This window comes from Macaca nemestrina, unplaced genomic scaffold (assembly GCF_043159975.1).
Source record: "Macaca nemestrina isolate mMacNem1 unplaced genomic scaffold, mMacNem.hap1 Scaffold_104, whole genome shotgun sequence".
Taxonomy (NCBI): Eukaryota; Metazoa; Chordata; class Mammalia; order Primates; family Cercopithecidae; genus Macaca; species Macaca nemestrina.
The window spans coordinates 119,797-132,584 of record NW_027257587.1 but is presented as its reverse complement, the minus strand read 5'-3'; the positions used below and the strand labels follow the sequence as shown (position 1 = coordinate 132,584).

The window sequence follows — 12,788 nt, the reverse complement described above, 5'->3', positions numbered from 1 at the left end:
CCCCGCTGGGCCCGGAGCATCCTTGGCGCTGCCCTCGCAGAGCCGCGCTGAGGTTGAGGTGGCGCGGGGGGCCTGGGCTCCGCGAGGAGCGGCGGCAGCGAGGGCTGGAGGACCCGGGCTCCGGGGCTCCGGGGCGTCTGGCCTGGGTGGGACTGAGCCCATCCAGGGACTGGGACTCCCGAGTTCTGGTGCGGGTGGATCCTGGGCAGGCTCAGGACCAAGTCCCTCTCCTTCCACCAAGGAGCGCCCAGAGGCCGGCGGGAGCTCCAGGTTCACCTCCTCCTCCTTCAGGTGTTTACTTTTCCTTTATTTCTGGAAGGCCAGAAATTGGCGCCATCCTTCACATCAGTGAATCGGGACCCTAACACCCATTACCTCAGGTTTATTGTTATTTTCCATTAACAGTGTTGGTGGCATTATCACTAAGATCATCATTGTTGTTATTGTCATTCATGATTATTAGCAGGTGTGTTCATCATTTTGTCTCACTATGCTTTTTTTTTTTTTTTTTGTGATTGGTTTTGTATGACGTTGAATTGAACTTCTCTAATCTTGACTAGTGTTGTCAGATTCCTGAAGAGCATTCCGGAGGACAACCCCTGCCTTTAGTGCAGCCACAGAATTTCGTGGGCACAGGAGAGCACCTAGAATATTCCCCTTTCATTGCACAGCAGCTTTGGGAAATGGTGGCAGCCTGGCTCTGAGATGAGGTGGAAAAGACCGGATACTGGGGCAAGTGATATCACCTCCACTGGTGTTTTTATGAAGCCAAGTGCACTGTCTCCCACGTAGACTTAGAATAAAATCTGATGGCTCTAAAAGGCCATGTTTGCCCTTCCTGGACTTCCTGGGAGCCTTTAAATCTTGTGTGGTTCCTAGAGTGGTTAGGTTGCCATATCTGTGCCTCGTATGGCAGCACCAGTCTTTTCTGGGCCAACAAGGGCACTTAGAATGTTTCCAGAAGCTCAGGCATGCTGTCTCTGTTCCACCCTTCTGTTCAATGGCAATTCACTGGGTCCCTGGCTGACACAGAACATCCTGCAGAGGGATGGGCTTGGGTGACTTCCTGGCCAGCCTTTCCAGGCAGTTATCTTTGAGAAACTTGAAGAGACTCACAGAAGCCATTCACTGGTATTTCATGACTGCAAGTGGGGTTTCTGGTTCCTTGAGTTTACTTAGAATATTTGAATGGCTCTGAATGGCCAAGAAACCCTCTCTGGTCTTGGAAGCTGCCAAAAGCTATTACTGGGCCTTGGAAGAGTCTTTAAAATTTTTCCAGGTACAGCTGAGAATAGGAAACTTTTCCAGGTCTAGCCCAACCAGCTCAGGTCGAGTCCTGAAAAACTGGTGGGTATTGGGGGAGCTCATCTTATAAAAGAGCAATTGGTGGCAAAGCTGGGTCTCCAGGACAGCTGTGTGTGTATATGTCTGCAGAGCATGCCTTGTGGTCATCTTTAGTAACTGAACACCATTTGTGAATGGATAAACTATATTCCTTGCTGTACAATAATGAAAAATCCATACTAACAATGGTACTAATAAAAATATTGATGAATATTAACAGGAATGATGATCATCATGATACTAGTACTAGTGGTTATAATACTGATAATAATACTAACCCTATGGACTTGGGACATACAAGTTTTCCCTAAGTGGATAATAGGCATAAATATTTGGTGGTGTAGGGTTATTTCAAGTCCCAGAAAGCAAGGATGAACATCTAGAACGAGAAGAAAAACAATCTGGAGGTTGGCATGTGCACACCTGGGGACTCCTGTGTTAACTTCTGCTGTTTCAGCCTAAGAGGGAATGTTAATATAACCCTGGTCCTGCAACACCATGCTGACCAACACCTACCAGCTTTCAGGAGATAAGATAGCTGGCTGATGGGGCAGGGATCCAGAGAAGATACGTGTCCAGACCCGTACATTTGCCCAGCGGCAGAGTTCATGACAAGCAAAAAACCCCAGGACAATGTCATTCCCAGCCACCTGACTGTCATCTGCTCTTTCATGGTCCCTCTCTACTGGTACCTCTAGGCACTGGCATATCCTCCAGAGGCTGTAGGGGGGCATCATACTCAGTACTCTCCCAGCTGCAGGAGGCAAGAAAGATGGAAAGAGCTAAATACCATGGCTTCTGGGTTATTTTTGGTGGGCATGGCATATTTTGCATTTGCTTTACTAATGGTGGAACCTAGTCAGTGGTTTGCAATACAGCTCTGGATGACTCTGGACACCTGTAGAGATTTTGACAATTTCCAGAAGGTCACAAGTTCTTGGAGGACTTTTTCACAAGTTCTTTGACTGAAAAAGTGGCTCAAAGAACTACTGTACTGACTTAGAAAATGTTGCAGAGGCTGGGCGCGGTGGCTCATGCCTGTAATACCAGCACTTTGGCAGGCCGAGGCGGGCAGATTTCGAGGTCAGGAGTTTGAGACCAGCCTGAAACCCCGTCTCTACTAAAAATTCAAAAATTAGGCAGGCGTGGTGGCATGCACCTGTAACCCAGCTACTCAGGAGGCTGAGGCGGGAGAATCGCTTGAACCTGGGAGTCGGAGGTTGCACTGAGCCAAGATTGTGTCACTGGACTCCAGCCTGGGCGACAGTGTGAGACTCTATCGCAAAAAAAAAAAAAAAAAAAAAGAAGAAGAAGAAAAAGAAAATGTTGCAGAGACTCTGGTGAACAGGTAGTCCCTCTCCTGCCACTCCAGGTAAAAGTTTCTTGGCCACAAACCTGATTTAGCGGTATCCCTTCATCTTAGGTGAGTAACAGAAAGCCATTCATGACCTATCCAAGCATGGAGGGGGAATTTGACTTAGAAAACTTTTAGGTGGACTAGTTGGTGAAAGAAAGTGCATTCTAGGGCTCACAGGCCTACACATAGAGTTCCTAGCACATAAAGCATATGTATGAATTCTTTCTGAGCCCATGGCAAGACCAGGGTGCACTTCATCCATCTCCTATGCTGGTATGAATAGGTACTTGCCCGAAAAAGAAAAGAATAAGTCAGGAAGCCCATTCTTCTACAGGACACCAGCTGGTACAGTAGGAGTCTTGGGGTTGCTGTGGTATGTATGTTTTCAGGTTGTCTTTTAATCATCTTCAGCAAATTCAACAGTCTTCAGAACATAAACAAAATTATTCAACATTGCCTAATAACTACCACAAATGTATCCATGATAAATAACTGTACCCACATAATAATAACATTAATAGCAATCACAATGGTGTGATATAAATGTCATTTTAATGAAGAGAATAATAAAAAAGCAGATATTTAAGAGCATATTCCTGTAAGCCTGTGACATTGTTCCCATATGAGCCCTCATGTTATTGATTACAGGGAGAGGCTTGGGGCTGCATCTTGAAATATCTTCTGTGATGGCAAAGAAGAGTGGCAGTAGGGAGAATAATTCTGAGCCACACGAGGGCTTGGGCCAAAGTGGAGATGCCTGTGCCACGTGGAAATACATTACAAATGGACTATGGAAAAGGGTCTGGCCAGAGTCCTGCCTGACACAGGTCATACAAAAGCTTTCAGTAGTTCGCCCCAAGAAATGGCTGGTCCAGGCTGTAGATGAGAAGCACTGGGCAGACAGATCCACACCCGCTTCCTGAGTCTCAGAAGTCTGGTGTGCATCGAACATTAAGCCCCCAAGCCTACTGAGACTTCACCTCCTGGCTGGTCTTCTACCATCTGATTCTTGAGCCCCATCACGTAAGTGCCATCTCCATACTGGAATTGCTGACAATGTCTGATGGAGGGTTTCACCCTGGGTACTCAGTACCAGCAATGGATGAAATACCAGAAGGGAGGCTCCAGGGTTTCCATAGAAGACACATTCTAAAGTTGCTCGGGTGATCAAATGATCATCTCATAGATTTTCAGCAGAACTGCAGCATTTTGTGAATACCTGAGTGAATGCAGAAAGTATCCAGACGCATGGGCATTCTAGGAAGCTCCCTGTGTAAATCAAATACAAGGAATATCTACTTCTGGGCTCAAAAGCTAACTTAGATAATAAAAAAAGTGAGATGCTGGCAGAAGGCAAATAACTCCACTTCAGTTCCTGAGAGAAAAATGGTTCTGTAACCTCTGAGTTTATTTAGAAAAAGTTTGGAGCCTCAGGAAGACCAAGTACATCATTCCTGATGTTTCCAGGGCAGATTGGACTGCTTAGGCCTCTGGGACTATTCTAAGTCCTCTCAGGTTTCCATGGGAAACCGTAACTCTACTCCTAGAGCTCACACCACCCCCGAGCAAGCTCATTGTTTTCTAAATATTCCAAGGAAGTCCATCCAGGGTATGCCTGTATTGGTGAGTTTCACCTTGGACTGACAGGAGAACTCTGAGAATGATACATCCTGACTTCACTTGATAAAGGTAGGGGAGCCAAGAAGTCCAGATCTGGAGAGCACCTGAAACACCAGATGGCAGTAGGACAGTAAGGAGGTGAAGTCAGCTATGGAGTTGGAGCTTCACGTTTACTGCATGTAGGATTCTGAGTTCCAGGACTGATGGGCTGGTGAGGATCAGATACATGTCTTCTTTGCAGGGAGCCAGGCCAAACCAGCCATCTGGTTGCGCTACCGAAAGCTTTTGTGTGCCCAGTGGTAGGCAAGACACAAGCCAAACTCTCTTCACCTCTGGCTGGTAGTCCTTGACTAGAGAGGTTTGCACACAAGTGGTCCTATTAGCCCATGCTCTCCTGTGGCTTGCTTTCCTTTCACCTGTTTCTCATGTTTGCCGTCATGGAACACATTTCATAGTGAAATTCTTTGACTCTGACTCCGAATTACACAAGGAGGACCCAATTTGTGACCTTTTCATATATTTAGGAGAATCTCCACTTTGATTTTTGTATCCTTATGTTCATATTGTCACCAGTATTAAAATTCTTACTATTTAGGTCATTGCGTTCACTATCATAATTATTAAATATTTTTCATTTATCATTTATTTTTATTGGTTAATTTTTGTGGCAGCTGTTATATAACAATCACTAGAGTTTCTCTATTCATGAAAGATGTCCACGTTAATGGAGGTAACTAGGAGTGTTACTTTACAGGTATGTAAACACAGATAATCTTGGCTGAACTGTGGCTATATTGTCTGGTGTCCCTTTAAAGGTGAAGCCTCTTGTGTTATTCTAAGTGACCTCTGGAGACAGAAACTGTCTCATAATTGCAGGGACGACTTGAGAAGGCATCCTGAGCCTATGCAGAAATGCAGAAGCACTTCCATGATCTAAGCAACCTATGTGAAGGCCTGAAAGCCAAAGCAAAGCTGTCCAACAAAAAGTTTTCCTAGTAACACTGGAGGTCCATCAGTCACTCCTCCTGGTATGGAAATGCCAGAAATGTCCTCCATGGTTCTTGTGAGGGTCCAGATCTTTTCAAAATCACCTCAGGAGCCACAAAACCACTCCATCCTACCTGAAATTGCAGAATGACTCTTCTTTTGACCAGAGTCTCAAAAATATATTCATTGATGGTTTTGATTCCTGGGAGCCGCCATTGCTTGCAAAAGATGTGCCAGAGACTAGACATTTTCTGTCTCCTCACTTGTCCGGGGAAGACTGAAGTTTTTCTGAAACCCAGAAATGGGAATCTGACCCTCTGAGCAGCCCTAGGATTTTCTATGTCTTCCAAGCAGAGTGGAAGTTCTGGTGAGGGCCCATTGTACCTCCGATGGTCTGGAATCACATAGGATGATGCGTTTAAACAACTCTATGTGGAGATATATTTTCTGAGATATTCCAAGGAGGAGGGACACAACTGGACCAGATGTTAAAAGGGCAGCTGAGCATTAAGTGCCTATGTAGTGTTTGCAGCTTAATGTCCCATGCAGAAGGGGACTCTGGGCTCTTGTGTTAGAATTCAGTGTAATTCTGGGGTCCTGCTTTTCTTCCAGGAAATCCCACTTCCATCTGGATGTCTGGATGAACTACTGAAAGCCACTGAGTGTCCTGCAGCAGGTGAACTGTGGCCAGAGCCCAAGGATGAAGGGGGCTCCTTCCGTCTGTGACTGTGAAGAGGAAGCCTGAGGTATAGCAGACCCAGGCCCCAGAAGGATAGAAAAAATGAGGTAGGGAGTGAGGGGACCTCAGAGGAAGACTGAGGTCTGCAGAATCCCAGGGTCAAGGAGACAGTGCGGTGTCGTGGTGGTGTCCTTGATATTCGAAGAGGGGCGATAATCCATCTCCTGAGTAAAAGCTTCATATGGGGTGAGGAGGGGAGAAGTAAACAGAGAGGAAACAGGGAAGGCCAAGACAGCGACCAGCCTTAGAGCAATTTTAACCGGAAATGGGCACAGACCCTGGACCCCATCGTGGGGTTGCAGGCCAAGGACCGTCTCTAGGCGATGCACAGCTCCCTTGTGGGGTTAGTGGGAGTAGGCATTGTGACGTCTGCAGGGGTGTGGAAGGCTGGGCGACGGGAGCAGCTTACTGGGCTGGACCAGAAAAACTGAACTTCTTTTCCATCAGTGAAATCCACTTCTGGGTCAGAAAAAACTGCAAGTTCTGGAGGGGCAGGGCCTAGGAGGAGGTCAGGGCCTGAGCCTTCCTGGTTTGACCCCCCTACCCCCTGTGTTTCTGGGTCTGTCCTCACTTCCACCCAGCGGATCTTGAGTATCCTCCTTTGAGTCCCCACGAGTGTGTTGTGTGCAGTGGGGCCAGGCTGCTTCATCCACTGCACGTTAAATGTTTCCAATACTTTCTGGCCAAAGTTTAGAGTTGCCAGACCACTGACTTTGAATGTTGACCTGGTTCCTTTTGAACAGAGTAAAATCTATTGAAGTTTAAGGTCACCTCTTTTCATGGATGGTGAAGAGGCAGGCTGTTCAGGCACAACTGCCCTCAGGTCTGGAGGGCGGCGGAGGTCACTGTGGGTGGTGGGTGAATCCAGAACCTCTGTGGCTGTAGACTTTCAAATATTTCATTTTTTCTTTTGTAGTTTTTGTTTGTTGCTTGCTTTTTTTTACAATGGGAACTGGAATGTAAGATGCCAAACTAGCCTGTGGGGGACATGGATTTTCACAACAGTAACCACAGAGTGTAGTTTCCATTTCTATTCCCTGTTCATGTGGGAGGCAGAGAAGGAAATCAGGTGCTCAGTTCTAGAGACATCACAGGACTAGGACATGTACAGTGGGGGTGGAAGGCAGAGGCATTGCTTTAGGAGAATAAAATTACTGCATGCACACACATATGTATGTATATGGATGTATGTACACAAATATGCATATTTATAGATTCAGTTCTCCCTCTCTCTATATAATTTTCTTTATTTCACACTTGATATGATTTTTTTTATTATACTTTGTGTTCTAGGGCACATGTGCACAATGTGTAGGTTTGTTACCTATGTATACATGTGCCATGTTGGTGTGATGCACCCATTAACTTGGCATTTGCATTAGGTATACCTCCTAATGCTATACCTTCCCCCTCCCCCCACCCTACGTCAGACCCCAGTGTGTGATGTTCCCCTTACTGTGTCCAAGTGATCTCATTGTTCAGTTACCACCTATGAGTGAGAACATGCGGTGTTTGGTTTTTTGTTCTTGTGATAGTTTGCTGAGAATGATGGTTTCCAGCTACATCCATGTCCCTACAAAGGACTCAAATTCATCCTTTTTTATGGCTGCATAGTATTGCATGGTGTATATGTGCCACATTTTCTTAATCCAGTCTGTCATTATGGACATTTGGGTTGGTTCCAAGTCTTTGCTATTGTGAATAGTGCTGCAGTAAACATACATGAACATGTGTCTTTATAGCAGCATGATTTATAATCCTTTAGGGATATACCCAGTAATAGGATGGCTGGGTCAAATGGTATTTCAAGTTCTGCATCCTTGAGGAATCGCCACACTGTCTTCCACAGTGGTTGAACTAGTTTACAGTCCCACCAACAGTGTAAAAGTGTTCCTATTTCTCCACATCCTCTCCAGCACCTGTTGTTTCCTGACTTTTTAATGATTGCCATTCTAACTGGTGTGAGGTGGTATCTTATTGTGGTTTTGATTTGCATTTCTCTGATGGCTAGTGATGATGAGCATTTTTTCATGTGTCTGTTGGCTGCATAAATGTCTTCTTTTGAGAAGTGTCCATTCTTATCCTTTGCCCACTTTTGGATGGGGTTGTTTGTTTTTTTCTTGTAAATTTGTTTGGGTTCTTTGTAGGTTCTGGATATTATCTGTAGGTTGCCTGTTCACTCTGATGGTAGTTTCTTTTGCTGTGCAGAAGCTCTTTAGTTTAATTAGATCCCATTTGTCTATTTTGGCTTTTGTTGCCATTGCTTTTGGTGTTGTAGACATGAAGTCCTTGCCCATGCCTATGTCCTGAATGGTATTGCCTAGGTTTTCTTCTAGGGTTTTTATGGTTTTAGGTCTAACATTTAAGTCTCTAATCCCTCTTGAATTAATTTTTGTGTAAGGAGTAAGGAAAGGATCCAGTTTCAGCTTTTTATTTATGGCTAGCCAGTTTTCCCAGCAGCATTTATTAAATAGGGAATACTTTCCCCATTTCTTATTTTTGTCAGGTTTGTCAAAGATCAGATGGTTGTAGAAGTGTGGTATTATTTCTGAAGGCTCTGTTCTGTTCCATTGGTCTATAGCTCTGTTTTCATAACAGTACCATGCTGTTTTGGTTACTGTAGCCTTGCTGTATAGTTTTAAGTCAGGTAGTGTGATGCCTCCAGCTTTGTTCTTTTGACTTAGGATTGTCTTGACAATGCGGGCTCTTTTTTGGTTCCGTATGAACTTTAAAGTGGTTTTTTTCCAATTCTGTAAAGGAAGTCATTGGTAGCTTAATGGGGATGGCATTGAATCTATAAATTACCTTGGGCAGTATGGCCATTTTCACAATATTGATTCTTTCTGTTCATGAGCATGGAATGTTCTTCCATTTGTTTGTGTCCTCCTTTATTTCATTGAGCAGTGGTTTGTAGTTCTCCTTGAAGAGGTCCTTCACATGTGTTGTAAGTTGGATTCTTGGGTATTTTATTCTCTTTGAAGCAATTGTTAATGGGAGTTCATTCATGATTTGGCTCTCTGTTTGTCTGTTATTGGTGTATAAGAATGCTTGTGATTTTTGCACATTAATTTTGTATCCTGAGACTTTGCTAAAGTTGCTTATCAGTTTGAGGAGATTTTGGGCTGAGACGATGGGGTTTTCTAAATAGACAAGCATGTTATCTGCAAACAGGGACAGTTTGACTTCTTCTTTTCCTAATCAAATACTCTTTATTTCTTTCTCTTGCCTGATTGCCATGGCCAGAACTTCCAACACTATGTTGAATAGGAGTGGTGAGAGAGGGCATCCCTGTCTTGGGCCAGTTTTTAAGGGGAATGCTTCCAGTTTCTGCCCATTCAGTATGATACTGGCTGTGGGTTTGTCATGAATAGCTCTTATTATTTTGAGATACGTTCCATCAATACTGAATTTATTGAGAGTTTTTAGCATGAAGGGTTGTTTAATTTTGTCAAAAGCCTTTTCAGCATCTATTGAGATAATCATGTGGTTTTTGTCTTTGGTTCTGTTTATATGTTGGATTACGTTTATTGATTCGAGTATGTTGTACCAGCCTTGCATCCCAGGGATGAAGCCCACTTGATCATGGTGGATAAGCTTTTGGATGTGCTGCTGGATTCGGTTAGCCAGTATTTTATTGAGGATTTTTGTGTCAATGTTCATCAGGCATATTGGTCTAAAATTCTCTTGCTTTGGTGTGTCTCTGCCAGGCTTTGGTATCAGGATGATACTGGCCTCATAAAATGAGTTAGAGAGGATTCCCTCTTTTTCTATTGATTGGAATAGTTTCAGAAGGAATGGTACCAGCTCCTCTTTGTACCTCTGGTAGAATTCAGCTATGAATCTTTCTGGTCCTGGACTTTTTTTGGGTAGTAGGCTATTAATTATAACCTCAATTTCAGAGCCTGCTATTGGTCTCTTCAGGGATTCAAATTCTTCCTGGTTTAGTCTTGGCAGAGTGTATGTGTCCAGGAATGTATCCATTTCTTCTAAGTTTTCTAGTTTATTTGCGTAGAGGTTTTTATAGTATTCTCTGATGGTAGTTTGTATTTCTGTGGGGTCGGTGGTGATATCCCCTTTATCATTTTTTATTGCATCTATTTGATTCTTCTCTCTTTTCTTCTTTATTAGTCTTGCTAGCGGTCTATCAATTTTGTTGATCTTTTCAAAAAACTAGCTTCTGGATTCATTGATTTTTTGAAGGGTTTTTTGTGTCTCTGTCTCCTTCAGTTCTGCTCTGATCCTAGTTATTTCTTGCCTTCTGCTAGCTTTTGAATGTGTTTGCTCTTGCTTCTCTAGTTCTTTTAATTGTGATGTTAGAGTGTCAATTTTAGATCTTTCCTGCTTTCTCTTGTGAGAATTTAGTGCTATAAATTTCCCTCTACACACTGCTTTAAATGTGTCCAGAGGTTCTGGTATGATGTATCTTTGTTCTCATTGGTTTCAAAGAACATCTTTATTTCTGCCTTCATTTCGTTATGTACCCAGTAGTCGTTCAAGAACAAGTTGTTCATTTTCCATGTAGTTGAGTGGTTTTGATTGAGTTTCTTAATCCTGAATTCTTGTTTGATTGCACTGTGGTCTGAGAGACAGTTTGTTATAATTTCTGTTCTTTTACACTTGCTGAAGGGTGCTTTACTTTGAACTATGTGGTCAATTTTGGAATAAGTACAATGTGGTGCTGAGAAGAATGTGTGTTCTGTTGATTTGGGGTGGAGAGTTCTGTAGACGTCTATTAGGTCCGCTTGGTGCAGAGTTGAGTTCAATTCCTGGATATCCTTATTAACTTTCTGTCTCGTTGATCTGTCCAATGTTGACAGTGGGGTGTTGAATTCTCCCACTATTATTGTGTGGGAGTCTAACTCTCTTTGTAAGTCTCTAAGGCCTTGTTTTATGAATCTGGATGCTCGTGTATTGGGTGCATATATATTTAGGATAGTTAACTCTTCTTGTTGAATTGATCCTTTTATCATTATGTAATGACCTTCTTTGTCTCTTTTGATCTTTTTGGTTTAATGTCTGTATTATCAGAGACTAGGATTGTAACCCCTGCCATTTTTTTGTTTTCCATTTGCTTGGTAGATCTTCTTCCATCCCTTTATTTTGAGCCTATGTGTGTCTCTGCACGTGAGATGGGTCTCCTGAATACAGCAAATCGATGGGTCTTGACTCTTTATACAACTTGCCAGTCTGTGTCTTTTAATTGGAGCATTTAACCCATTTACATTTAAAGTTAATATTGTTATGTGTGAACTTGATCCTGTCATTATGATGTTAGTTGGTTATTTTGCTCATTAGTTGATGCAGTTTCTTCCTAGCATCGATGGTCTTTACATGTTGGCATCTTTTTGCAATGGCTAGTACTGTTTGTTCCTTTCCATGTTTAGTACTTCCTTCAGGAACCCTTGTAGGGCAGGCCTGGTGGTGTCAGAATCTCTCAGCATTTGCTTGTCTGTAAAGGATTTTATTTCTCCTTCACTTATGAAACTTAGTTGACTGGATATGAAATTCTGGTTTGAAAATTCTTAAAGAATGTTGACAATCAGCCCCCACTCTCTTCTGGCTTGTAGAGTTTCTGCCAAGATATCTGCTGTTAGTTTGATGGGCTTCCCTTTGTGGGTAATGTAACCTTTCTCTCTGGCTGCCCTTAACATTTTTTCCTTCTTTTCAACTTTGGTGAATCTGACAATTATGTGTTTTGGAGTTGCTCTTCTTGAGGAGTATCTTTGTGGCATCCTCTGTATTTCCCGAATTTGAATGTTGGCCTGCCTTGCTGGGTTAGGGAAGTTCTCCTGGATGATATCCTGCAGAGCATTTTCCAACTTTGTTCCATTCTCCCCATCACTTTCAGGTACACCAATCAGATGTAGATTTGGTCTTTTCACATAATCCCATATTTCTTGGAGGCTTTGTTCATTTCTTTTTACTCTTTCTTCTTTAAATTTCTCTTCTTGCTTCATTTGATCTTCAATCTCTGATACTCTTTCTTCCAGTTGATCAAGTCGGTTGCTGAAGCTTGTGCATTTGTCATGTAGTTCCTGTGTCATGGTTTTCATCTCTATCACGTCATTTATGGACTTCTCTGCATTGGTTATTCTAGTTACCCATTCGTCAAATCTTTTTTCAAGGTTGTTAGTTTCTTTGTGCTGGGTTCATAGTTCTTCCTTTAGTTCTGAGAAGTTTGATCAACTGAAGCCTTCCTCTCTCAACTTGTCAAAGTCATTCTCCATCCAGCTTTGTTCTGTTGCTGGTGAGGAGCTGCATTCCTTTGGATGGGGAGAGGTGCTCTAATTTTTTGAATTTTGAGCTTTTCTGCACTGCTTTTTCCCCCTCTTTGTGGTTTTATCTACCTTTGGTCTTTGATGATGTTGATGTATGGATGAGGTTTTGGTGTGGATGTCCTTTCTGTTTGTTAGTTTTCCTTCTAACAGTCAGGACCCTCAGCTTCAGGTCTGTTGGAGTTTGCTTGAGGTCCACTCCGGTAGGCTACTCCCAGTTAGGCTCTCCAGTTAGGCTACTCGGGGGTCAGGAACCCACTTGAGCAGGTAGTCTGTCAGTTCTCAGATCCCAACCTCCATGTTGGGAGAATCACTACTCTCTTCGAAGCTGTCAGACAGGGACATTTACATCTGCAGAGGTTTCTGCTGCTTTTTGTTTAGCTATGCCCTGTCCCCAGAGGTGGAGTCTACAGAGACAGGCAGGCCTCCTTGAGCTGCAGTGGGCTCCACCCAGTTCGAGCTTCCT

The 12,788-nt window shown here is 43.3% G+C and overlaps 1 long non-coding RNA gene across 6 annotated transcripts in view; it reads left to right on the top strand.

Annotated features, from left to right (window-relative positions):
* Positions 1-12,788, top strand: part of LOC139361214 (uncharacterized) — a 39,383-nt gene that overhangs the window by 238 nt on the left and 26,357 nt on the right. For 3 of the 6 annotated variants that reach the window (XR_011618774.1, XR_011618775.1, XR_011618777.1), the window contains exon 1: positions 6,433-6,555. This is a non-coding gene — a long non-coding RNA (uncharacterized lncRNA). Of the gene's footprint in view, positions 1-108; positions 292-5,920; positions 6,055-6,432; positions 6,556-12,788 lie in introns of those variants that run through there. The other 3 variants (XR_011618778.1, XR_011618776.1, XR_011618779.1) reach the window with 3 other exon arrangements.